General features: G+C 42.7%; 1 protein-coding gene and 1 long non-coding RNA gene across 3 annotated transcripts in view; one reads left to right on the forward strand and one right to left on the reverse strand.

Annotated features, from left to right (window-relative positions):
- Nucleotides 1-25,185, reverse strand: part of LOC105010064 (Kv channel-interacting protein 2) — a 347,614-nt gene that overhangs the window by 298,811 nt on the left and 23,618 nt on the right. The window lies entirely within an intron of this gene.
- Nucleotides 21,665-22,032, forward strand: LOC117594604. Its single transcript, XR_004575825.1, has 3 exons — nucleotides 21,665-21,707; nucleotides 21,778-21,861; nucleotides 21,964-22,032. It is a non-coding gene; the product is annotated as an uncharacterized LOC117594604 (long non-coding RNA).

Below are 25,185 nucleotides of genomic sequence, written 5' to 3' on the forward strand. Positions count from 1 at the left end.
CTGACCTTAACCCTATAGAAAATCTATGGGGTATTGTGAGAGGAAGATGCGATATGCCAGACCCAACAATGCAGAAGAGCTGAAGGCCACTATCAGAGCAACCTGGGCTCTCATAACACCTGAGCAGTGCCACAGACTGATCGACTCCATGCCACGCCGCATTGCTGCAGTAATTCAGGCAAAAGGAGCCCCAACTAAGTATTGAGTGCTGTACATGCACATACTTTTCAGTTGGCCAACATTTCTAAAAATCCTTTTTGTATTGGTCTTAAGTAATATTCAGATTTTCTGAGATACTGAATTTGGGATTTTCATGTCAGTTACAATCATCACAATTAAAATAAATTAACATTTGAAATACAAACCCGATTCCAAAAAAGTTGGGACACTGTACAAATTGTGAGTAAAAAAGGAATGGAATAATTTACAAATCTCATAAACTTATATTTAATTCACAATAGAATATAGATAACATATCGAATGTTGAAAGTGAGACATTTTGTAATTTCATGCCAAATATTGGCTCATTTCGGATTTCATGAGAGCTACACATTCCAAAAAGGTTTGGGCAAGCCGGATAAGAGGCCGGAAAAGTAAAATGTACAGATAAGGAACAGCTGGAGGACCAATTTGCAACTTATTATGTCAATTGGCAACATGATTGGGTATAAAAAGGGCCTCTCAGAGTGGCAGTGTCTCTCAGAAGTCAAGATGGGCAGAGGATCACCAATTCCCCCAATGCTGCGGTGAAAAATAGTGGAGCAATATCAGAAAGGAGTTTCTCCAAGAAAAATTGCAAAGAGTTTGAAGTTATCATCATCTACAGTGCATAATATCATCCAAAGATTCAGAGAATCTGGAACAATCTCTGTGCGTAAGGGTCAAGGCCGGAAAACCATACTGGATGCCCGTGATCTTCGGGCCCTCAGACGGCACTGCATCACATACAGGAATGATACTGTAATGGAAATCCCAACATGAGCTCAGGAATACTTCCAGGAAACATTGTCGGTGAACACAATCCACCGTGCCATTCGCCATTGTTGGCTAAAACTCTACAGGTAAAAAAAGAAGCTGTATCTAAACAGGATCCAGAAGCACAGGCGTTTTCTCTGGGCCAAGGATCATTTAAAATGGACTGTGGCAAAGTGGAAAAGTGTTCCTTGGTCAGACGAATCCAAATTTGAAGTTAATTTTGGAAAACTGGGACGCCATGTCATCCGGACTAAAGAGGACAAGGACAACCCAAGTTGTTATCAGCGCTCAGTTCAGAAGCCTGCATCTCTGATGGTATGGGGTTGCATGAGTGCGTGTGGCATGGGCAGCCTACACATCTGGAAAGGCACCATCAATGCTGACAGTTATATCCAAGTTCTAGAACAACATATGCTCCCATCCAGATGTCGTTTCTTTCAGGGAAGACCTTGCATTTTCCAACATGACAATGCCAGACAGCATACTGCATCAATTACAATGTCATGGCTGCATAGAAGGATCCGGGTACTGAAATGGCCAGCCTGCAGTCCAGATCTTTCACCCATAGAAAACATTTGGCGCATCATAAAGAGGAAGGTGCGACAAAGAAGACCAAAGACAGTTGAGCAACTAGAAGCCTGTATTAGATAAGAATGGGACAACATTCCTATTCATAAACTTGAGCAACTTGTCTCCTCAGTCCCCAGATGTATGCAGTTTGTTAAAAAAGAAGAGGGGATGCCACACAGTGGTAAACATGGCCTTGTCCCAACTTTTTTGATGTGTTGATGCCATGAAATGTAAAATCAACTTATTTTTCCCTTAAAGTGATACATTTTCTCAGTTTAAACATTTGATATGTCATCTATGTTGTATTCTGAATAAAATATTGAAATTTGAAACTTCCACATCATTGCATTCTGTTTATATTCACAATAGTACAGTGTCCCAACTTTTTTGGAATCGGGTTTATATATCAGTGTGTGTAATGAATGAATATAATATACAAGTTTCACTTTTTGAATGGAATTACTGAAATAAATCCACTTTTTGATGATATTCAAATTTTATGACCAGCACCTGTATGTTTGAGTTAGAATATTTTAACCTGAAAGTGGATCGCTATTTACACGTTAAGCTAGAGAAATGGCGAAAGATAATGCTGACAACAGACCAGACACGGAATAACCAACAACCTCTAAACGTAATCAACCGAACTCACCCCAAAATACAAATGAACCAACCGTTACCTAGTTACACAGCGACGCACACACTAATCCTCAGATGCAAGGTTTGTTAACCGAGCTTAGCATCACCTATTTTTCAAATGATCTAGTTGACACTCTGAGATCTCTGATGCAAACTCAGTGCAATGATGGCAATGATAGACTTATACAACGTAATGCGTTTGACAATGTTGAATTATGACAGTTGATACATTTACTAAATACTGGTGAAGTTTGTGATTTTGGCACATTCTATGCAATTATTATGGCAGGCTTGGATACTTTGATTGTTAGAGCTTCAGACTTTGTACACGGGCCTGGTGATTGTCTGCAGATTGAGTTGATTGGTGGATCTCTGATAGCCCCTATACATGTGACCACGAGAGCAGATGCATATAATGAACGCACGTTTGGCAATTTACTTGAAAGTGTTATGCAGAGTAACGCTGACAACTTGTCAAAATCCGTGAGGGTGGTTCCCCGCGACGTAAAGCTCAAACACTGTTGATAGAGCAGATTTTCAAAACAAAAAGAATAATGTGAATAATGATTCTACATGTTTTTCTGTTTGTTTGATGGGTATGTTGAACCCGCAGTACACATATCCTGAGGCCCTGGTTAGTGGTCGTGAGTTACATACGGGAGCTGGTTTAGCGTTAGATGATTGTGTGGCGTTCACAGATATTGTTCGGTTTGAAGAAATTACAGGGTGTAAAATTGTTGTCTTTCATCGAACACAGGATGGTCACTTTACCAAGTTTCAAAACAGCAAGGACACCCACCCTAGAACCGTCTTTATGTACGTAATTACACAATAACCATTTATATGGCATCATGAATCTGAAGAGTTTTCTGGGTGTGTCATATATGTTTGTGACTGGTGCTATACAGGTTTTAACACCCGCGGTGATCATGGCTGTAACATAGCTGTAGTGTCTGTCTTCATGACAGACACCCCGTAACACAAAGCAGTGCCCAGACTGTAAGCGGATATGTTATTCTGACTTTTGTTCTAGACACCATAAACGCTTGAAGCACCACAAAAGTGTGGATCGTTGGGTTAGTAGGTGTGACCACAAGCAAATATTGTGTCGATTGCGGCAGTTATTACAATGTTAGCATTACTAACTATAAAGCGCACAAGTGCACGGCTAACATGTGTCCCAATTGAACGTGGATCTGGCGGTTTAAATTAATCATCAATGCTTTATAATGCCCTCTAAGCCCGAGGACCCCTGTGAGCGCTACATATTTTATGATTTTGAGACAATTGCCAATCCAGTGAGAACATTTTGTGTGCGCAAAAAGCTTTGATAATGAGACGTTGTGTTCAGCCGGAGATGGTTTTGTCGCTGCTTTTTCCAAATGTTTTGGCAACCAAAATATAATGACTACACATTAATAGCACACAACTCTAAAGGTTTCGATGGTTACATCTTGATGCAGTTCCTTGCTAACAACGGTATTGACACAACACTTATTGCTAATGGTACCAAGCTCATGATTTTTACAGACAGCACATTCTATCAGAGACACATTGACAGTCATTGCTTCCTACCGATGAAGCTATCGGCCTTGCCATGTGCTATGGGTTTTAAGGATTCGAAAAAAGGCCTTAATGTTTAGCATCAAGGAGAATGAGAACTATGTTGGACCCCATCCGGAACCATATTACTACAGTGTGAATACCATGATGGCTAAAGAAAAAGATGAGTTTTTGCAATGGTATGCAACTTTTTCCGCAGACCCCTTTGTTATGCAGGATGAAATAAAGGCTTACTGCGGGAATGATATGGTCATCTTGAGAGAGGGTTGTATGTGCTACAGACTCAAGTTCCTGTAGTGTGGTGGTGTTTACCCATTCCAGTCAATTACGATTTCTTCGGCTTGCATGAAAGTCTTTTGCAACAGATTCCTCACCAAGGACAACACTGCATTGGTCCCCTCAGACAACTACAACCGTTGTCAGAAGACATTCTCAAACAACTCAGTCCAATGGCTTGAATGTGTGGCCTTCGTTGAGAATATATCTACAGCACGCCCTAAACAGGAGTGAAGTGAAAATCGGTGCCTACTATGTTGATGGATATGCTGAATGCGATGGGTTGAGTACAGTCAATGAATTTCTAGGCCGTTTCTGGCACGGTCACCCAAAGTGTCATTGTTCAGCAAGCATCAATCTGGTGATAAAGATTCAGTACGGGTTGATGCACCAGCAATGGTTGACAAAGTTAGAGGCTTTAACCTTTTCATGCGTGAGTTTCAAATATGCCTTAACGGCCCCCCAGCATGAGTTTTTTTGCGCGTGAGTTCAGTAATCACTCAGAGTTCCAGAATTTGATTATGACGTCACAATACATTTAATCTGCAGCTTCCCCAAAACACCATGGTGCTAACAAGTTATGCATCAAATTTTTATTTCAATTATATTAGCAAACCTCTACCGGTAGTAACTGTTATTGAATAATTATTGACCAATCTTAAAAAATGTGTCCTTTTTCTAAAGATTGCAGCGTGAAAGATACTGACACGCTTCACTTGTTGTATCAATAAAAAATAAGCTATCTATCAGGCAATAGGTGGTGTGTAAATCATTTATTTATGTAATTATTCAAAAGCTCTCAAAAGTTTGACAAATTATGAATTTTGGTTTCTTGCATTTAGTAATGGACAAATACGATCGTTGAAAAAAATGTGAGTTTTTTTCTCAACAAAAGGAAGGAACAATACATACATTGCATTGCAAGCTTCTCTCATTGCCTCGAATTCAAAGACATGCAAAAGCTAGTTGATGTGTAACTGTAGCTAGCTAGCAAATATCAGCTAACCGCGCTAGCTAACAAAGTGTGACCTGTAATTCAGTGCAGCGAAAATAAAAATTGGTGACGGTTCTAAATGGGTCTTATTGTATTGAGCTGTAGAAGTAAAGAAAATGGCTAACATATCCTTTGTTTGAACTAGTTACTGAAAGTCAGCCACCAACAACAGACTACCTCTGATTTCCAAACACGATCTGTAGTTATCTGCATGATGTGTGAATGCTGAGCACTGGATAAACTATTGAGAAGCAAAGGGAGGTGGGTCACAATCATTTTAAACTTAAAAATGCGATATTATGTGTCTATATATTATGTGAAATTTTAGGTATTTTTACAGTGATATACACTCACCTAAAGGATTATTAGGAACACCATACTAATACTGTGTTTGACCCCCTTTCACCTTCAGAACTGCCTTAATTCTACGTGGCATTGATTCAACAAGGTGCTGAAAGCATTCTTGAGAAATGTTGGCCCAAATTGATAGGATAGCATCTTGCAGTTGATTGTCATGTTCAAGAAACCAATTTGAAATTATTTAAGCTTTGTGACATGGTGCATTATCCTGCTGGAAGTAGCCATCAGAGGATGGGTACATGGTGGTCAGAAACAATGCTCAGGTAGGCCGTGGCATTTTGTAGCCTCTTTTTTTTCCTATTTGTAGTGGAGATGAGTGGTACCCGGTGGGGTCTTCCACTGTTGTAGCCCATCCGCCTCAAGGTTGTGCATGTTGTGGCTTCACAAATGCTTTGCTGCATACCTCGGTTGTAACGATGTGGTTATTTCAGTCAAAGTTGCTCTTCTATCAGCTTGAATCAGTCGGCCCATTCTCCTCTGACCTCTAGCATCAACAAGGCATTTTCGCCCACAGGACTGCCGCATACTGGATGTTTTTCCCTTTTCACACCATTCTTTGTAAACCCTAGAAATGGTTGTGCGTGAAAATCCCAGTAACTGTGCAGATTGTGAAATACTCAGACCGGCCCGTCTGGCACCAACAACCATGCCACGCTCAAGATTGCTTAAATCACCTTTCTTTCCGATTCTGACATTCAGTTTGGAGTTCAGGAGATTGTCTTGACCAGGACCACACCCCTAAATGCATTGAAGCAACTGCCATGTGATTGGTTGATCCGTTTTGACCGGTTGTCAGGTCTTCCAGGAAATGGTAAGATGCTCTGTCAGTCGCTAATATCATTCGGTTTTGTGTATTATGTTTTTTGTATATAACTGCTAGTGTTGGCTGCCTGTTGGTATGTAAGTAACCCTTCTTGTCCCGATTTGAATGCTTGCTACTTGGTTAATATCATAGTGTGGTCTTGAAACAATTACAACCAGGAAATAAAGTCATAAACACTGTTTGAGCTAAATGTGAGTAAATAACAGCGCAGTCTGACCAGCCATTGTTACGTCACTCGTACCTAGGCGTTCTAATTGTGCGTTCTAATTGTGCGTTCTAAACAATATGTTCTAATCACACCAGTGTGATCGCACACTTCAGGGACCACTCTAGCCGGATCACACCGGTGTGAACATATGCATCATAGGGCTAAACTTAAAAACACATACGGAGACGTCAAAGCTTTCTTGAAGACCTTTGATGCTCCAGAGCACCTTGACCTTCGGGATGCTCTTTTTGGCAGTCATACCAACGCAATTAATTTGAAGTTTACGGCTCGAGAAGGGGAGGCTATTCAGTATAACGATGTCTGTAGTCTTTACCCATTCTGCAACAAGACAAAGGCTTATACGATTGGGCATCCAGACATAATCTTTCGACCCAGTTGTTTAAAACATTTAATCTGGATCAGAATTATCCGAATTTGGAAATCACATCTTTTGCCATTCAGGATTAGGTAATACATTATATTTTCATGCCGGTTTTTCAAAGCAACATTGGATTGGATCACACTGATCCAGATACAAACTTTTCAAGATTACCCAATCTGGATTACCTGTGCTCTAAATGGGACTACATATCACAATATAGGCTACTAGCTATGTAAAGAACCGCAGGTAGAATTGCCAGTGTGAGGTCACTTCAAGTGTTTATATTTGAAGACACAGAAAACCGCAAGTGTACAATCATCCCCTTCAATTTTAAATTTATTTTAAACAGTCAGATCCTTCATCTGATCCCCAACAAATAAATAAAAACAAACAAATATACATTATTCAGAAATACATTTTGGATATTTTGAACACGTTTTAAATCATAAAAATGCTAAATGTCCAATAGTTAACGGAATAAGAAACGTTCAGAGTTCTTCATTTGTTAGCTTTGTGAAACCCTGCTTTTAGGAGGCAGATATCGACACTGGCTTTGGTTTGCTGTAATTGGGTAAGAGTGATCTCTTAATCTGTACTTCTGCTCTTTTGGTTTGTCATTTAAGAAGAGACTTCTAGGCATCATCATATTTGTTTGTCGAAGAACGCTTCCAGAATATTTTCTGAGCTCCTGTGGCAGTAACTACAGGCTTTACCAGTGAGGATCCATATACTTTCTCAATGACTGGTTGATCTCTGATGATTGTGTCACTGTAATTAATACACAATGATACATTTGGGGGATTCTTTTAACTGTTTGGGGGATTATTTTATGGAGACAAAATCATGTATTTATTTCCCTTTACAGTTCTGAAAGGCTTACTAGGTAGCCTAATGTATACTTTATCTACTGTACCATTGTAAGAAATCATGTGCAAAATAAGAATAAATGTATAGTTTCTTGTTTTTTTTTTTAAGAAAATGTTCTTACAATTTCTTAGGTTTTATAACTTTTTGTTCCTGAAATCCACCCTGAATCCACCCTTCTGCTGGGATCAGGATAATCCAGATTTCATGGATCAAAGGTATCCCTATTCTACTGAAATGTTTTGAACAACACATACTGAAGGTTAGATCCGGATCAGGACCAAGATTGTATTTCGTAATCTAATCCGATTTCAGAATCCGTTTTTTCTTTTGAACAACCCATTTTCAAGATTTGATCAAATCCGAAAGCTGAAATCCGCTCAGATTACTTCTAAATAACTGGGCCTTCGAGATTTCAAACCTCTAGACAGCTACTTTGGTATTGTTAAGGCTACGGTGTGTCCACCGAAAGGCCTTTATCACCCCGTGTTACCACACAGGGTCGGCGGTAAGCTGTTCTTTCCCTTGTGTAGATTATGTGCATAGTCTGAAAACCAGGTAACTGATTGTTCACATACTGATTCAGAAAGATCTTTAACTGGTACCTGGGTTTCTATTGAGCTGGTTAAGGCTGTTGAGAAAGGTTATCGCATTGTGAAAATATTCTAAGTCTGGGATTTCACCAGGACATCAGATGATCTTTTTTGCAGATTACATGAGAACATTCCTGAAGCACAAGCAGGAAGCTAGCGGCTTCCTGCCATCAGTGGTTGACGATGATGCAAAACACCAGTATATCCGTGAATATCATGAAAAGGAGGGTGTACAGCTTGACAAGGAAAATATTCTTGTAAACAGTGCTAGGCGATCTTTGGCTAAATTGGCAATGAATAGTCTTTGGGGTAAGATAGGTAAGCGGACTAACCTTATGAACACAATGCTAATTACAGATCCGGAGGAGTTTAGCCACTACCTTTTTTCCAGTGAAATAAAAGTTTATTTCTCTTTCATCTCAGACACAGATGCGAAGGTACAGTGGCGTTACACAAAACAGACACCAATCAAACCACGTAACAGCTTTCTTGGAGAAGTTGGATAGAAGTGTACTCTACACAGACACTGATTTCGTGATCTTTGTCACACGCCATGGGGATTGGGTGCCCCCACTGGGGCCCTTCTTGGGCGACTTGACCAATGAGTTACCGGATGGTGACAGCATCGCTCAATTTGTTAGTGGCAGGCTAAAGACATACGGTTACAAAACTGCTCAACAGCTACAACACATTGTGACATTGTTAACCATTGTTAATTTGGAGACGCTAACACGACTGGTTGATAACTTTGTACGAGGTGTTGTGGAAATTTCTTTATACAATGTATTCTCACTGATTAAAGGACTGAGTCCCACTGTTTAGATAGGTAGAGGAATGTGGGGGATCTGGTATTTGCATAGGGGGCATCTATTGTCTGTCCAGATGCAGATCAATGGGTTTTAGGACAGGATAGGAGAAGATACACAACAGGGGGCAGTAAGGTCAGTTGGCCCCTTTGGGTAAACACAACAGTAAACATTATGGCAGGAAGGATAAGGTGGGGGAAGACAGCATTTGACTTGTGTGATAGAACAAAAGGAATGTGTTTGATTGACATGACACAGATGGCAGCATCTTACCACACCCCTTTTTCTATGTAATAAATACTGTCGAAATGATGTTTTATTTAGAGACTATTCACTGTTACTTTGTAACCTGCGTATTCTCTCCATGCAAGTTTATTAAAGCCGTTTATTGCGCAATTGATTTCTCCTGTCTTACTTACCATTTTCATAGAACTATTTGGACTTTAGAAATTGCCATCAAATTTTGGGGGCACGTACGGGATCCTAATCCTGATCGGTTCGAGTCCCTTCTAACAGGTTAACCGTGCACGGCCAGAGATAGCGCTGGAATTCTAGTATCGTCCAGAAAAGGCTTATCCTTTGACAGGCTGAGAAAGAGTGCCTGACGGGAGCTGTGACTCGTGCCTGATCAGTACAGGTTTCCTGCGGAAATTGAATTTGGAGGTAAGAACGCAATACGGTTGGACTTTATAGTTAATATCTGCAGTAAAAGGTTGGACCTTTTATAATATCTCATTTGTGGGCTGACGAACTCAACAACGCATGCTGGGCACGTTGGCTGAGGTAAACTAGATTTAATGGGCAAATCTGGAACATGGGGAAGTGCGACAGTAAATCTTTGCCTGTCTTTCGTGTTTACACTGGACCGGCAAGAATTATCACTGACGTTTATGGTGTTTGGACATGTGAACAATGTTTCTTTGAGTGTTATTAGGTTTTTCCGGCGACTGGCGTTTTCGTTTGGTGATGGATGCGCTGCCTCCAATCAGCCCAATCGGGCTGATTGGAGGTAGATGGACGTGGTAACGTATGGAAGTTGCAGGAGGCATGATGTGAAGTTGTTTGGAAGGCGTAGGCTACGGTGTGTAGACAGTGTGGAGTGTTGGAAGCTTTGGGAAAGTTTGTGTGGAGTATATTGATCTGTGTTGTAGTTTTTTTTGCTCAGGTTAGATGGCTCGTTCTCCTCTGATCGCCCGTCACCCCACCCCGCGGAATTCAGCTGGACCGATCGGTGGGTCTCCTTGGAGGCCCGCTCGGGATACTGCATCGTTGGAGTCATACAGTCGACGTGGCCAAGCTCTATGGGCCTTTTCGTTGTTTGAGTCAAGAAAAGTTCCATAAGTGGGGAGTTGTACACACCAGGTGTACACATCCGTAATCTCCGGTGTTTGCGGCTGAGACCAAAGAAGACTACAGACCCGGGGTTGAGGAAGAGACTGTGCTAACCGCTACGTTAAAGTTATGAAGCTACCACTAGACATTCGACTGGACATTGGATTTGGGAAGATGCCTGTGCAAATCAAGAAAACGGCTGCACAGACGTATTGTTCCCGCAAGAATTGAGACAGTTTCGGTTTCTCTTTGGCCTCGCCATGAGCGATCCAACGGGAATATGCAGGAACGCTGAACCGCCTGGGGGAGGTGTGCGGACGGTCAGACAGGAGACGGACCAGGGGCAGCATAAACCGGTGAGATTGTTCCTTAATACAGTTTTCATATGCTTTAGTAAACAATGTGGTTGGTTTTTGTAAGTCAGATTTGATGGTTTTGTGGAAGTTGATAGATGGATTTGAGAAAGTATGGGGACTAGAAGTTTTTTGGAGTATTGCAGTCAGGGCGGCTGTAGTTAGAAACATGTCGTTTTTGTTCCGTGTCCTGACACCCATTCCCGTGCAGCTATCCTATTGCGTTGCGATGGGTGCTGGATTATAAGCAGTTGGACTGCGTGATGGAGTATAGCGTGCTCCTGTATATAATGTTTTTGGATGTTGAAGTGTGAATATGTTTAGTTGTGGTCGGCCTAGTAAATGCACTTGTCCATTTTGGTATTCCCTGTGCACGAGGGATCCGATTGGCTGCATTGAGTATTCCTTGATAGAATATTGGATCTCGTTTACCAAGGTTGGTGTTAACTTGGTGTTAACTAAGTTTTGTGATCGCAATGTTTTGTCTTGTTTGGTGTACATTTGGGTGAACGCATTCATTGCGTCGTTGTTGTGGTTCTTTGGGGAGGCCTACTCTTTCGGCTTTTCCCTTTGTGTTGAAATTGCGAAATTGAATTTGCCTTCTAGTGTTGTGCTGATGGCTGGCACACGTGGGAGTGTTAGCCTGCTAACTTAGGAGTTTAAGAAAATAATGGCATAAGTTTAATTAGAGGTATGGATTGGATATTGGTATAATGATGATTCTGTGATTGGTAAAATATGGTTTCGTAATGAGGGGTTAAAATAGTGTTTTCTCTCTCCTTGTATGGAGTGGGATGCAGACGATAGCGAAAGATTTTAGTATTAAGATAACATGCTGTTTTCCATGAAGACTGGATTCAGCCAATATAGTCATAGCCTGCGAAAGTGGGTAAAATGACTATGGGCCGTTTATTCCCCAAATAGCTAAAGCCTGTTTATTCCCCGTTTAAATAAACCTGTAAAATTAGACGTCCTATTTTAAATGCTAAATTGAGTTTGGTTAAATAATATAGTTTCTCTTATAAGTATTTTCCAACAATAACTGGGATAATACTTGTGTTTTTAAAACCAGCGCCTGCTACTCGTTCATGGAATTTAAATTCTGGAATGGTACATTAGTGAACAAATAGGGTATTGATGTAACAGTGTTTAAGGCCTACATTGAGTTTCCATTGGATTACTTATTGTACCTTGATTATAGTGACGTCATAAATCTGTTTTCTGCCTGGAGTGCCATTCTTAAGAGTTTCTTAATTTCCACCATAATGTTGAGTTGTTGTATAGATAATGATAAGCACATTTTTACAAACTGCGAAAATATTAGATAGGTTGGACACTAAATCTATAATCTTCAGTTAACGAACGATGTAGGCTAAATTGATAGTATGGTCTGGGGACCATAAACAAACATTTGGCCTTGTTAATGGCTCACCATATATGTGTGGAGCTCAGAGCTTCAGGAAGGGTGGGCAGGTCCACTGGGATGGCTTCTGCCACCCGTAACATTATATCAAGGTAGCTTATTACTAAGGGTTGAATTCGAGTGTTCAGCCTGTTTTCACCCATGGTAATTTTACCACCACAGGCATGTTCAATTTTGGGGTGATAAGACATTAAGAGAAAGATAAATAAGTTTTCCTCTCACTGGCTTTAATGTTTACATTTCTGATTTCGAATCAAATTGTAGTAAGACTTGGAGACCTTAAGTCATCCGACATTGTTAATTGCTAGTACAAATTTGATGTCTTTGCATGAGATGTGCGTGAAAGTAGTGATTTTGGCAGTCAGCCACTATTTTGAATGACATAGACTTACATCTAAAATTGAGTAAATTCCCTAGACTTTAGGAGATAAATTGAGTCATGATGTTTGTTGGTCTCAACTTAGTTTGGCCATTGCCTGTGGAAATGCTAATTTTGATATGCTAATTTGGGAGTTCCTTCACACGAGCGACCCGTGTGGTGTAAAAGTTTTTTTGATTTTCGCATTTGTTTTTCTTGGATTTTCAGTTTGCGACTTTTTATTGAATGCATGTTAGAATTTTCTTTTCATTTTTGGTCCTGTAATGGTTCTGCTTTCAAGCTTGGAGTCATTTTTCGTTGACTCTGTCTTGAAAGCAGGGGGGATTGTATAAAATGATTATATTTTTTTTTGCATTGCATTGCATCATCTTCCGCTTATCCGGGGCCGGGTCGCGGGGGCAGCAGTCTAAGCAGGGATGCCCAGACTTCCCTCTCCCCAGACACTTCCTCCAGCTCTTCCGGGAGGACACCGAGGCGTTCCCAGGCCAGCCGGGAGACATAGTCCCTCCAGCGTGTCCTAGGTCTTCCCCGGGGTCTCTTCCCGGTGGGACGGGACCGGAACACCTTCCCAGGAAGGCGTTCCGGAGGCATCCGAAACAGATGCCCAAGCCACCTCAGCTGACCCCTCTCGATGTGGAGGAGCAGCGGCTCTACTCTGAGCTCCTCCCGGGTGACCGAGCTTCTCACCCTATCTCTAAGGGATCGCCCAGCCACCCTGCGGAGAAAGCTCATTTCGGCCGCCTGTATCCGGGATCTTGTCCTTTCGGTCATGACCCAAAGCTCATGACCATAGGTGAGAGTAGGAACGTAGATTGACCGGTAAATCGAGAGCTTCGCCTTGCGGCTCAGCTCTTTCTTCACCACGACAGACCGATACATCGACCGCATTACTGCAGAAGCTGCACCGATCCGTCTGTCAATCTCCCGTTCCATCCTTCCCTCACTCGTGAACAGGACCCCTAGATACTTAAACTCCTCCACTTGAGGCAGGCACTCTCCACCAACCTGAAGTGGGCAAGCCACCCTTTTCCGACTGAGGACCATGGCCTCGGATTTGGAGGTACTGATTTTCATCCCCACCGCTTCACACTCGGCTGCAAACCGTCCAAGTGCATGCTGAAGGTCCTGGCTTGAAGGGGCCAACACGACAACATCATCCGCAAAGAGCAGAGACGAAATCGTGTGGTCCCCAAACCTGACACCCTCCGGCCCCTGGCTGCGCCTAGAAATTCTGTCCATAAAAATTACGAACAGAACCGGTGACAAAGGGCAGCCCTGCCGGAGTCCAACATGCACAGGGAACAAGTCTGACTTACTGCCGGCAATGCGGACCAAGCTCCTGCTTCGGTCGTACAGGGACCTGACAGCCCTTAGCAAAGGACCCAGGACCCCATATTCCCGAAGCACTCTCCACAGGATGCCGCGAGGGACACAGTCGAATGCCTTCTCCAAATCCACAAAACACATGTGGACTGGTTGGGCAAACTCCCATGAACCCTCCATCACCCTGTAGAGGGTATAGAGCTGGTCCAGTGTTCCACGGCCTGGACGAAAACCACACTGTTCCTCCTGAATCCGAGGTTCTACTATCGGCCGTATTCTCCTCTCCAGAACCCTGGCATAGACTTTCCCGGGGAGGCTGAGAAGTGTGATCCCCCTATAGTTGGAACACACCCTCCGGTCCCCCTTCTTATAAAGAGGGACCACCACCCCGGTCTGCCATCCCAGAGGCACTGTCCCCGACTGCCACGCGATGTTGCACAGGCGTGTCAGCCAAGACAGCCCCACAACATCCAGAGACTTGAGGTACTCAGGGCGGATCTCATCCACCCCCGGTGCCTTGCCACCGAGGAGTTTCTTAACCACCTCAGTGACTTCAGCCCGGGTGATGGACGAGTCCACCTCTGAGCCTTCATCCTCTGCTTCCTCAATGGAAGACGTGACGGCGGGATTGAGGAGATCCTCGAAGTACTCCTTCCACCGCCCGACGACATCCCCAGTTGAGGTCAACAGCTGCCCACCTCTACTGTAAACAGCGTTGGTAGGGCACTGTTTCCCTCTCCTGAGGCGCCGGATGGTTTGCCAGAATCTCTTCGAGGCCAGCCGATAGTCCTTCTCCATGGCCTCACCGAACTCCTCCCAGGCCCGAGTTTTTGCCTCCACAACCACCCGGGCTGCAGTCCGCTTGGCCTGTCGGTACCCGTCAGCTGCCTCTGGAGTCCCACAAGCCAACCAGGCCTGATAGGACTCCTTCTTCAGCTTGACGGCATCCCTTACTTCCGGTGTCCACCACCGGGTTCGGGGATTGCCGCCTCGACAGGCACCGGAGACCTTACGGCCACAGCTCCGAGCGGCCGCTTCAACAATGGCGGTGGAGAACATGGTCCACTCGGACTCAATATCTCCAACCTCCCTCGGGATCCAGTCAAAGCTCTGCCGGAGGTGGGAGTTAAAGATCTCTCTGACAGGAGACTCGGCCAGACGTTCCCAGCAGACCCTTACAGTACGCTTGGGCCTGCCGAGTCTGTCCAGCTTCCTCCCCCGCCATCGGATCCAACTCACAACCAGGTGGTGATCAGTTGACAGCTCCGCCCCTCTCTTCACCCGAGTGTCCAAGACATATGGCCGCAGGTCAGATGAAACGACAACAAAGTCGATCATCGACCTGCGGCCTAGGGTGTCCTGGTGCCACGTGCACTGATGGACACCCTTATGCTTGAAAATGGTGTTCGTTATGGACAAACTGTGACTAGCACAGAAGTCCAATAACTGAACACCGCTCGGGTTCAGATCAGGGGGGCCGTTCCTCCCAATCACGCCCCTCCAGGTATCACTGTCGTTGCCCAAGTGGGCGTTGAAGTCCCCCAGTAGAACGATAGAGTCCCCAGTCGGAGCACTTTCCAGCACCCCTCCCAGAGACTCCAAGAAGGTCGGGTACTCTGCACTGCCGTTCGGCCCGTAGGCACAAACAACAGTGAGAGACCTATCCCCGACCCGTAGGCGCAGGGAAACGACCCTCTCGTTCACCGGGGTAAACTCCAACACATGGCGGCAGAGCTGGGGAGCTATAAGCAAACCCACACCAGCCCGCCGCCTCTCACCATGGGCAACTCCAGAGTGGTGAAGAGTCCATCCTCTCTCAAGGAGTGTGGTTCCAGAGCCCAAGCCGTGCGTAGAGGTGATCCCGACTACCTCTAGTCGGAACCTCTCAACCTCACGCACCATCTCAGGCTCCTTCCCCGCCAGCGAGGTGACATTCCACGTCCCTAGAGCTAGTTTCCGTGTCCGGGGATCGGGTTGTCTAGGCCCCCGCCTTCGACTGCCGCCCGATCCTCTCTGCACCGGCCCCTTATGGTCCCTCCTGTGGGTGGTGAGCCCACGGGAGGGCGGCCCCATGTCGCTCGTTCGGGCTTGGCCCGGCCGGGCCCCATGGGGAAAGGCCCGGCCACCAGGCGCTCGCGAACGAGCCCCAACCCCGGGCCTGGCTCCAGGGTGGGGCCCCGGCTGCGCCATGCCGGGCGACATCACAGGACACACAATTTTCTTCTTCATTAAGGGGTTTTTGAACCGCTCTTAGTCTGACCCATCGCCTAGGACCTGTTTGCCTTGGGAGACCCTACCAGGGGCATATAGCCCCAGACAACATAGCTCCTAGGGTCACTCGGGTACTCAAACCCCTCCACCACGTTAAGGTGGCAGTTCAAGGAGAGATAAAATGATTATCTATAGTGGAAAAGAGTTGAACTTAGAGTTCAAAGCAAATTAAATAGGTACTTAAAGAAGTTACGTGAATAATCTAGTTTGTCAAATTGGGTTTTTAAAAAAGTATGTTTTATGCGAAATCTAAAATGGTAATTTTTGAGTAGAATACATCTTAGCATTTTGAAATGGTTTAGCTAAGAAAATAACTAATTTGATGGGATTGTTCAGTTTGATTGATGTTTGATTAGAAGTAATCATATTTATCTTTTGCATTATGGAATAAGTGGGAAAAACGTGCAGGGAGGACATTTTGTTATTTCTTACATGTTTACTACATTTTGCCATGTTTTAATTGATATTGAGAAGATAATTCTGCATCAAGTTATATTTCTGGAAAACCAAGTTGAGAAGTCTTACATAGTCTGAAATTGCATAAAGAGAGGTACAGACCCACTGGAGCACTCCACTCACTGACACAAAAAACAGTTTGAGATGAATTTTAACTTGTTTGGACTCTTTAGAAGAGAAACAGACATTATCAAAATTGGGTATTCTAATTCTAATTTAATTTCTGTCCTAGTATGCAATCATTGGAAAGTTAATGGTTAACAGAGGTTTCTTTGAGGTGAATGAAGAGAAAAAAGGTTGTTTTACTATTGTCAATGCCTGGGTTGTTTCTCAAGATAACAACAGTGTCCCTTATTGATAAGGTGACCCTTCTTCAAGACCAGGGTCTGTTCTTAGGTTAATAGACCAACCCCCCCCCACTCCAGTGTGAGCCCTGGGGGAAAGGAAGTAAAAAGGGGGGGTCATGATATGTGACAGGATTTCAGAGTGTCTTTAATGTGCTAGGATAATAAGAAGAGATTTGGAGAAGTTCACACTGAGTTTCATCTTGTAGAGAAATTAGGCTAAATAACAGTTATGTTAGCTGACCTTCAAGATGGTGTGAAATGTTTTGATTTGAAATAAGGTATTTGATCCTTTATGTGAAACAACGGTAAATTTGATTGTAGTTCCGATACAACACAATCAGATGTCAATTATATAGGTGAACTGAGAATTGTTCATGAACTGCTCTTAGAGAGTGGTACTTCAATGTAAGCAAACTATCTTAACTGATGAGTTTTTGGAACAGTAATGAGAAATGTGAAATTGTGTTCTTCTGTTCTTTGTGTTGGTTGTTAAACCAACTATAGAAAAGAGTGGAATTGTTAGTTTGCTACACTAACAGCACAGAAGCACCAGAGATGTTAATGTTTTAAATATACTGTTACTGTTTAAAACTGTTCTATTCTAGTTGGACAAAAGAAGTAGAGAGATATTGGAAATACAGGGTTGGAGTGTTTGATAGTGTGTGACTCTAATGTATCAGCGAGATGCAACAAGCTAACGTAATGGACTGATGTGATGATGTACTGTGCAGTTGTAAATAATCTTCTCAAGGATAAATCACACATTCAGATACAGAACACTTGAAAGCGATTGAACAAGAGAGGACTTACTGGAGCCCAGAGAGAGACTGAGTTTGGCGTAAAAGGACAACTGTGAGGTGGCTGAGATGTGATGGATCTCACAGACACACAGACAGACTGTCCTACTACTCTGGGGCGCTGCACGTCTAGGTGCCGCATGTCTACAGGATGCTGGGTTCCTGTGAGCTGGACTGATTTGAGTCCTGCTGATTCTGCAATGTGATGGAGAAGGCAACCTCCGACCGAGAGGATGGAGGCGTAGGAAAGATCTACTGCACTGCACAACATCATGCTACGCTGATTGCCAGGTACATCTCATCTGCTGTCCAGGTAGCTGAGAGAGGAACCTGGGGTCGACGACACGCTACAAGAGGATTTCATTGTTTAAAGGTTAGACACAGTGAATTGAAGTCACTGAGGGAAAAGTGAATTTTCAGGTGCTCGTAACCAGTCACTTTCTACATGGCCTTGAGCTCTAGAGCCTTTAGCTAAAACTGGTCATCTTGGCGTTCACAAGGGAGAATACAGAGTCTCCTGGCCTGGCTGATAAAGCAGCTAGAATGGAGACAACAAGAGCTGTGTCTGCATTTGAGCTGTGAAGGACAACACCTTGGAGTATGCATCTGACTTTTTCGTTCTGTTACACCAACCTGTCAAAGAAATGGTTCAAAACTGACTGTCTGACGTTTGGAGGAGCAGAACATTTGTGATGACTTTGGAAGTACATCCAAATGGAACCATGGAGAGGATCGAGCAATTGGCATGAGAGGACTTTGTAACAGTGATGAATTGAAGGATGCATTCAGTGATAGATGTTTATGATGATTTTAACATAAAAGTTTTGCTGTACTATGTTTTGATTCTGTATGATGAAAATGTGTGATCTTGGATTTTATACGAAGGTAATCGTCAAGAAGAATTTAAATGAGGATCCAGACATTTCAGATTTGTTCCGTTCTCTAATCATTAGGGGTAATAATATTGACTGGGTCATGTTGTTAAAGAGTACTGTTTTGTTGCAGTCTACATCCTAATGAGTGAACTGTTTAAGGTTTGATACCAAGGTTTGACATGGTATCAAGAGGATGGATTGTTGTGGAAATTTCTTTATACAATGTATTCTCACTGATTAAAGGACTGAGTCCCACTGTTTAGATAGGTAGAGGAATCTGGGGGATCTGGTATTTGCATAGGGGGCATCTATTGTCTGTCCAGATGCAGATCAATGGGTTTTAGGACAGGATAGGAGAAGATACACAACAGGGGGCAGTAAGGTCAGTTGGCCCCTTTGGGTAAACACAACAGTAAACATTATGGAAGGAAGGATAAGGTGGGGGAAGACAGCATTTGGCTTGTGTGATAGAACAAAGGGAATGTGTTTGATTGACATGAGACAGATGGCAGCATCTTACCACACCCATTTTTCTATGTAATAAATACTGTCGAAATGATGTTTTATTTAGAGACTATTCACTGTTACTTTGTAACCTGCGTATTCTCTCCATGCAAGTTTATTAAAGCCGTTTATTGCGCAATTGATTTCTCCTGTCTTACTTACCATTTTCATAGAACTATTTGGACTTGGACTAGAAATTGCCATCACAGGGGCGAGAGTGGTGGTGGTGGTGGTGATGATGATCACGTCCTTGCTAATGCAAACACAACTGCGAGAGATAAAAGAACATTCACATTGAAAAACCGAGTAGTGTCTAAGTGTTTCAGAGTTATGTACAACAAGCGTGTACTGCTCCCTGATTACACCACAAGGCACTACGTGTACTAAACCACATTATAGGATGGATAGCGGTTTTGACCCGCGACTTCAACACCCATTCAGCTGTCATTAGTGGCCCCAGTAACTCAGGTAAAATATATTTTGTGATGTTGTTGGATAATGCTGACTTTGTTTTCTCCAAAAAAATTGAGAATATCATCTGGGTTTATTCAAGTTGGCAACCACTATATGACAAAATGTTGAAAGTTTGGGAGATTCCTTTTATAGAAGTTCTACCAACATCGCTGTGTGATGACAATCTGTTACCGATTCAGAAAAACAACCTTTTAATTATTGACGATTTAATGAAAAGTGCATCAGAGAGTTTGAAGATGAAGAGAGTTTTCACACAATATTCACACCACCGCAACCTAAGTGCAATTTACCTTGTGTAAGTGCAAACATGTTTGTTAAAGGGAAATCTAGTAGAACTATTAACTTGAACAAAATCTACATCATCTTGTTTAAAAACCCCTGCGACAATCAGCAGATTGTTTTAAAGAAGAGTTTTAAAGAGTTTTAAAGAAGCAACACATCCACCTTTGGGTTATTTATTTATTGACTTTAAAGCTACACCAGAAGACTACCATCTGAGAACGAGGTTATTTTCAGGGGATTGGCCTGTCGTGTACGTTCCTATGAAAGTTTGATCATGTCTAAACGAAAATGATTTGGACTCATCGATTCACAATATACCGTTGAAGCCTGATATGGATTTGCATGAAAAAGATACTCTGCCATTTTACAAAGATTTTTGACTGTTGTGAGACGGGGATCTTGATACAAACACACTGACTTTAAGTCTACCTGGGTCTGAGATAGGGGCTGTTGTAGTAAACGTGACTGAGATTAAGCAAACTGTTGACCGAAATGTTAACCTTGTTGATGAAATTTTGGATAATGTGCCTGTGAGGCGTAGGAAGAATGTTGAATATATTCTTAATAGAATGCACAGGTCTAAAGATTTGACTTAATGGAATTCAAATGGTGAATTCATTTTCAATGGAGCGATAATCAAGGGATCGCACCTGTTGGATCTGGTTAAAAGTGTGACAGCAACCAATAAAATTGCTGACAATAGAAGGCCGTTAGGGTGTGGGGGTGTTTTTAGAGGCCATGGTATGTCTCAACATGCCTTTTAATTATTTAACTATTCCAAATGCGCTTGTAAGGCGTAAAACAATTTGTATAAACAATCGTCTGGAGAAACAATGGAAGATTTAGCCACTCCCCCAGCAACTGGTTATCAACCAACCAAAGCTTTCATTGTACCCCCTACCATGGACCCCACAAAATGGCTTCCATTTTAATGTGTTTTTATTGTATGCTTTTTTATCATTTGTGATTCATTGTCATATTTCTTACATTGAATAATTGTTGCATTATTTTTTTTTTTAAATGTATGTGGTTTTACATTTTTTTAGATTTTTGAATAATAAAGCCATCGTCTGTTATGTAAATAGCCAGTCAGTGCTCGCCAGGGTGATTGCACCAGTGTGTATTAACAATCATCATTGATGCAACATCTCAGACTGGTATACTAAGTATTTGGCCGCATACCAGCACACCATAGAAGTGAGTCCTAGATGAAAATTGGTTGACCACACTGGTCAACTCAACAATATTCATTTTCACACCATTTTCCTAATAGTAGTCAACCATGACTTGTCGCCGGTTTGACACTTTAATAACGGAGTCAAAGATTGAATAAACACTAAATTAATTGTGTGGGGTAGTGGTTGTCTGAACCTCATTTTTTATTTAGCTTACTTTGCCAGAAAAGTGAGCAGAGGGAATTAATGTTCCTCTGGAAGTTTACCCTAAAGACTAGGCTTAATTTCAAACCCTTTTTCACAATGCGAGAATATGTTTTACAACCATGTGCTCAAATCTCAAGAAGCTATGTCTAATTCTAGATATCTTCCTACAATTAATGTTCATACATTAATTGTGGCGCACCAGCTCCAGACTTCACCCCAGCTGAGGAAATGGCCCTTGATTTAAATCAAGGAAGGCCTGAGATTGAAGGGATTCAGGGTGGGACAGCTACAGGCTGTTCCATCTGCAGAAACTGCCCTCTTCGTACAAGGTACATTTTCCTGTACTGCACATCAAACACAATCAACAATTTATGGGCATATGTGGACCGTCTGACCTTGTTGTGTCTTGCAGTGTCCGGCGACACAGTCACTCTCCTGCCACCAGACGATGATCCAGTGAGTATTATTTATTAAAAGCATATGGCTTGGCACATCCTGTCAATGCAAATTCTATTTAATATGGCAGGGGGAAGGGGCTTCTGCAGCATGGGAAGGGGCTGCTGCAGCTGATGATGAGGAGACTGTGTCACTGGACTCCAGAAGGCCTGAGGTATTATGTCAATCTTATGGAAATGCATATTTAGCCCATAACGGATAATAAGTCAGTGATGTAGCACTCAGAAATGTATGCATGTATGTATGTATGTAACAGGATCCAGACGCAGTACAGTCTGACAGCCAGCCTGGCAACATAGTAAGTATGGGCTAATGGAAATCTAAATTATGCACAATTCCTGCAGTGCTAATCAATGGGTGGTTTACAGAATTCACAAATTGTAAGATGTCTGTATACACGACATCTGAAAAAGCAAATAGAGCTGGCAGAAGCACAGACTGCTGTAAGCAAAAGGACTCCCCAGGATCTGGACCTTGGTATATAAATCAAGAAGAAAACACTGAGGAAACTGGATCTGGAGATACAGAAACTAGAAAAACAAGTTAGTGACTTCAATCCACACTGTAAGCATATCTGTAAAACAATGTATTAATCATGTTTTTCTTTCTCTCTCCCAAGCTCCAAACTGACAAGTGACAGCACTAAAATAAAAAGCTTAAGATGCATTGTGGAGTTCCCTGTGTTATGAATGTACACTACACTATGCAAAGTTATTGGTTCAGTGAGGTGAGACGGAAATTGAGGTTATGAAACCAAAGTAAGCTACTATAATATCGAATAAAACATTAGGCCTAAGGAGTAACACAAACTATCCTTTATTAGAGAAGGACAAGACAATGAAATCCCTCATCTGAAATAATGAATGTATTGGTCTCTGACCAGCCTGCCATTAATGTCATCTGGGAATATAGCTGCATTGTCCCACTCAATCTCCGGTGCCACTGCTGGACCCCTTTCTTTCCTCAGACAGGCAATATTATGTAGGACCCTTGTTCTTGCATGGGCAAGATTGTTTCCTTGCTGTGCTGCTGTCTGAGGGTCTGCAAGGGGAGTGAGAAGGTATGTCTCACAGGCATAACCCTCTCCCAGGTATGTCTCACAGGCATAACCCTATGTCTCCCAACAGAACATCAGAGAATTCACCTGAGAATACAAAATGTAATCATTACAACTACACAAGTAAAACCTTTGACGCAATTGTGTTTATCAGTGAAATGTGTGTGGCCTACCTTGTGATAGTCGCTGGGAAATTGTAATGGACCAAAAACTCGGGAGTCATGGACGGACCCAGGCCACTTTGCCTCCACATTGGTAATGATGCAGGCAGCATCACAGATCATCTGAAACAATGCAATGTTTCCTATTCAGTATACATTTCATCCACAGAATACATTTGGGCTAGTTGACAGTAACTACATTTTTACCTGAACATTGATAATGTGGAAGGATTTTCTGTTGACATAATCTCCCTCATGGGCCCCTGATGAGTGTTTAATGCGGATCTGTGTGCAGTCCAGCGCACCAATGACATTAGGGAAAGATGTAACACAAAAAAGTCTGAATATATCATGTGACTTTAGTAATGTAACACGTTTTTGTAATCTGTAATTCCTGTTACCTGCAATCTTTTAGAAATCCTCTTTGATGAAGCACATTCTTCTGTGGCCAGGGAAGGTAATAAAGATGTGTGCCACGGACTTCAGTGCCAAACACACACTTTTGACACAACGGCAAATGGTGCCTTTATTTAAAATTTCGGCATCTCCCACGACATTTGAAAACATGTCGCTTGCAAATTCATCAACGATTTCGAACCATCTAAACTGCAATAGTAGGATTTAAATCAAACTCGTCACAGCAGTAGTGACAAGTAATGCATGTTAATAACAATAAAGCAGAACACAATCAGAAGACAACGGAACGACTGTTCAACACGTATATTTCGGATCAGAGCGGCAGCTGATTTAACACTCCAGGATTAATCTTATCCTGGCTGTTAGCCTGCTCTGGAGCAGGCTAGCTGCAAAGAATAAATCTCCATGGTCAAAGCTAAATTCATCCAGCATAACTTCATTATCCCGTCTTAATCCCTTATCCTGGTTTTATGCAACAGGCCCCTGGTTGCCAACGCGACCCCCTGTCGGTAAATTAATGTCTTCATTATTTAATGTCACCAGCCATAAATTAATGTCGCCAGCCAGGCTGGCGAAACAGACACTTTCTTGACAAATAGTGATGCAGAAAATATATGCAAAGACAAGCTCGTCTTTACCGCGGACCATCCTAACATTTATGTCAACGCCATTTAACATGAGTTTCTCTTGAAAGAAGATATCGCTACGAACAGGGCCAATCATTTCAAATGCTGTACTATCCGCTGAATAAGCAGCCCTTTTCATGAGTCCATCGTTCTCCCCTCAGGGTCCGTAACATCCATGTGACCTGCGGCATCCTTGTAAAACAATCCAGCTGAAAGCTGTCTTTAATGTATCACATCCATAATTCAGAATGCTCTCTACAACGGCTCTGTAGGGGTATGTGTTGCTACTCTGACTAATTAAACGATCACCCAAGGAGACATCCACTTGTGAAAATAGGGTGGCTATGGGGTAGTTGATAACCCCAACACGTGCTCCGGGCATCAATATTAGTTCCATCCGGTTTAGTAACTTTTACACATAGGTACAACAAAATATTGTTTAGAACAACGTAGTCTTAGCCATTTTCTGCAATAAAGAACTCCAGTGGGGCTGCATCTAATATTGCTGATAGGGTTGGTATTTCAATGTATGTATTTTTCTCAATATATGTATGTGTGAAAGGAACTGAGAATAAATCCAACTCTGTTATCATACACTCACCTAAAGGATTATTAGGAACACCATACTAATACTGTGTTTGACCCCCTTTCACCTTCAGAACTGCCTTAATTCTACGTGGCATTGATTCAACAAGGTGCTGAAAGCATTCTTTAGAAATGTTGGCCCATATTGATAGGATAGCATCTTGCAATTGATGGAGATTTGTGGGATGCACATCCAGAGCACAAAGCTCCCGTTCCACCACATCCCAAAGATGCTCTATTGGGTTGAGATCTGGTGACTGTGGGGGCCATTTCAGTACAGTGAACTCATTGTCATGTTCAAGAAACCAATTTGAAATGATTCGAGCTTTGTGACATGGTGCATTATCCTGCTGGAAGTAGCCATCAGAGGATGGTACATGGTGGTCAAAAAGGGATGGACATGGTCAGAAACAATGCTCAGGTAGGCCGTGGCATTTAAACGATGCCCAATTGGCACTAAGGGGCCTAAAGTGTGCCAAGAAAACATCCCCCACACCATTACACCACCACCACCAGCCTGCACAGTGGTAACAAGGCATGATGGATCCATGTTCTCATTCTGTTTACGCCAAATTCTGACTCTACCATCTGAATGTCTCAACAGAAATCGAGACTCATCAGAGTCCAGTCTT

The sequence above is a fragment of the Esox lucius genome, chromosome 6 (assembly GCF_011004845.1).
Source record: "Esox lucius isolate fEsoLuc1 chromosome 6, fEsoLuc1.pri, whole genome shotgun sequence".
Lineage (NCBI taxonomy): Eukaryota > Metazoa > Chordata > Actinopteri > Esociformes > Esocidae > Esox > Esox lucius.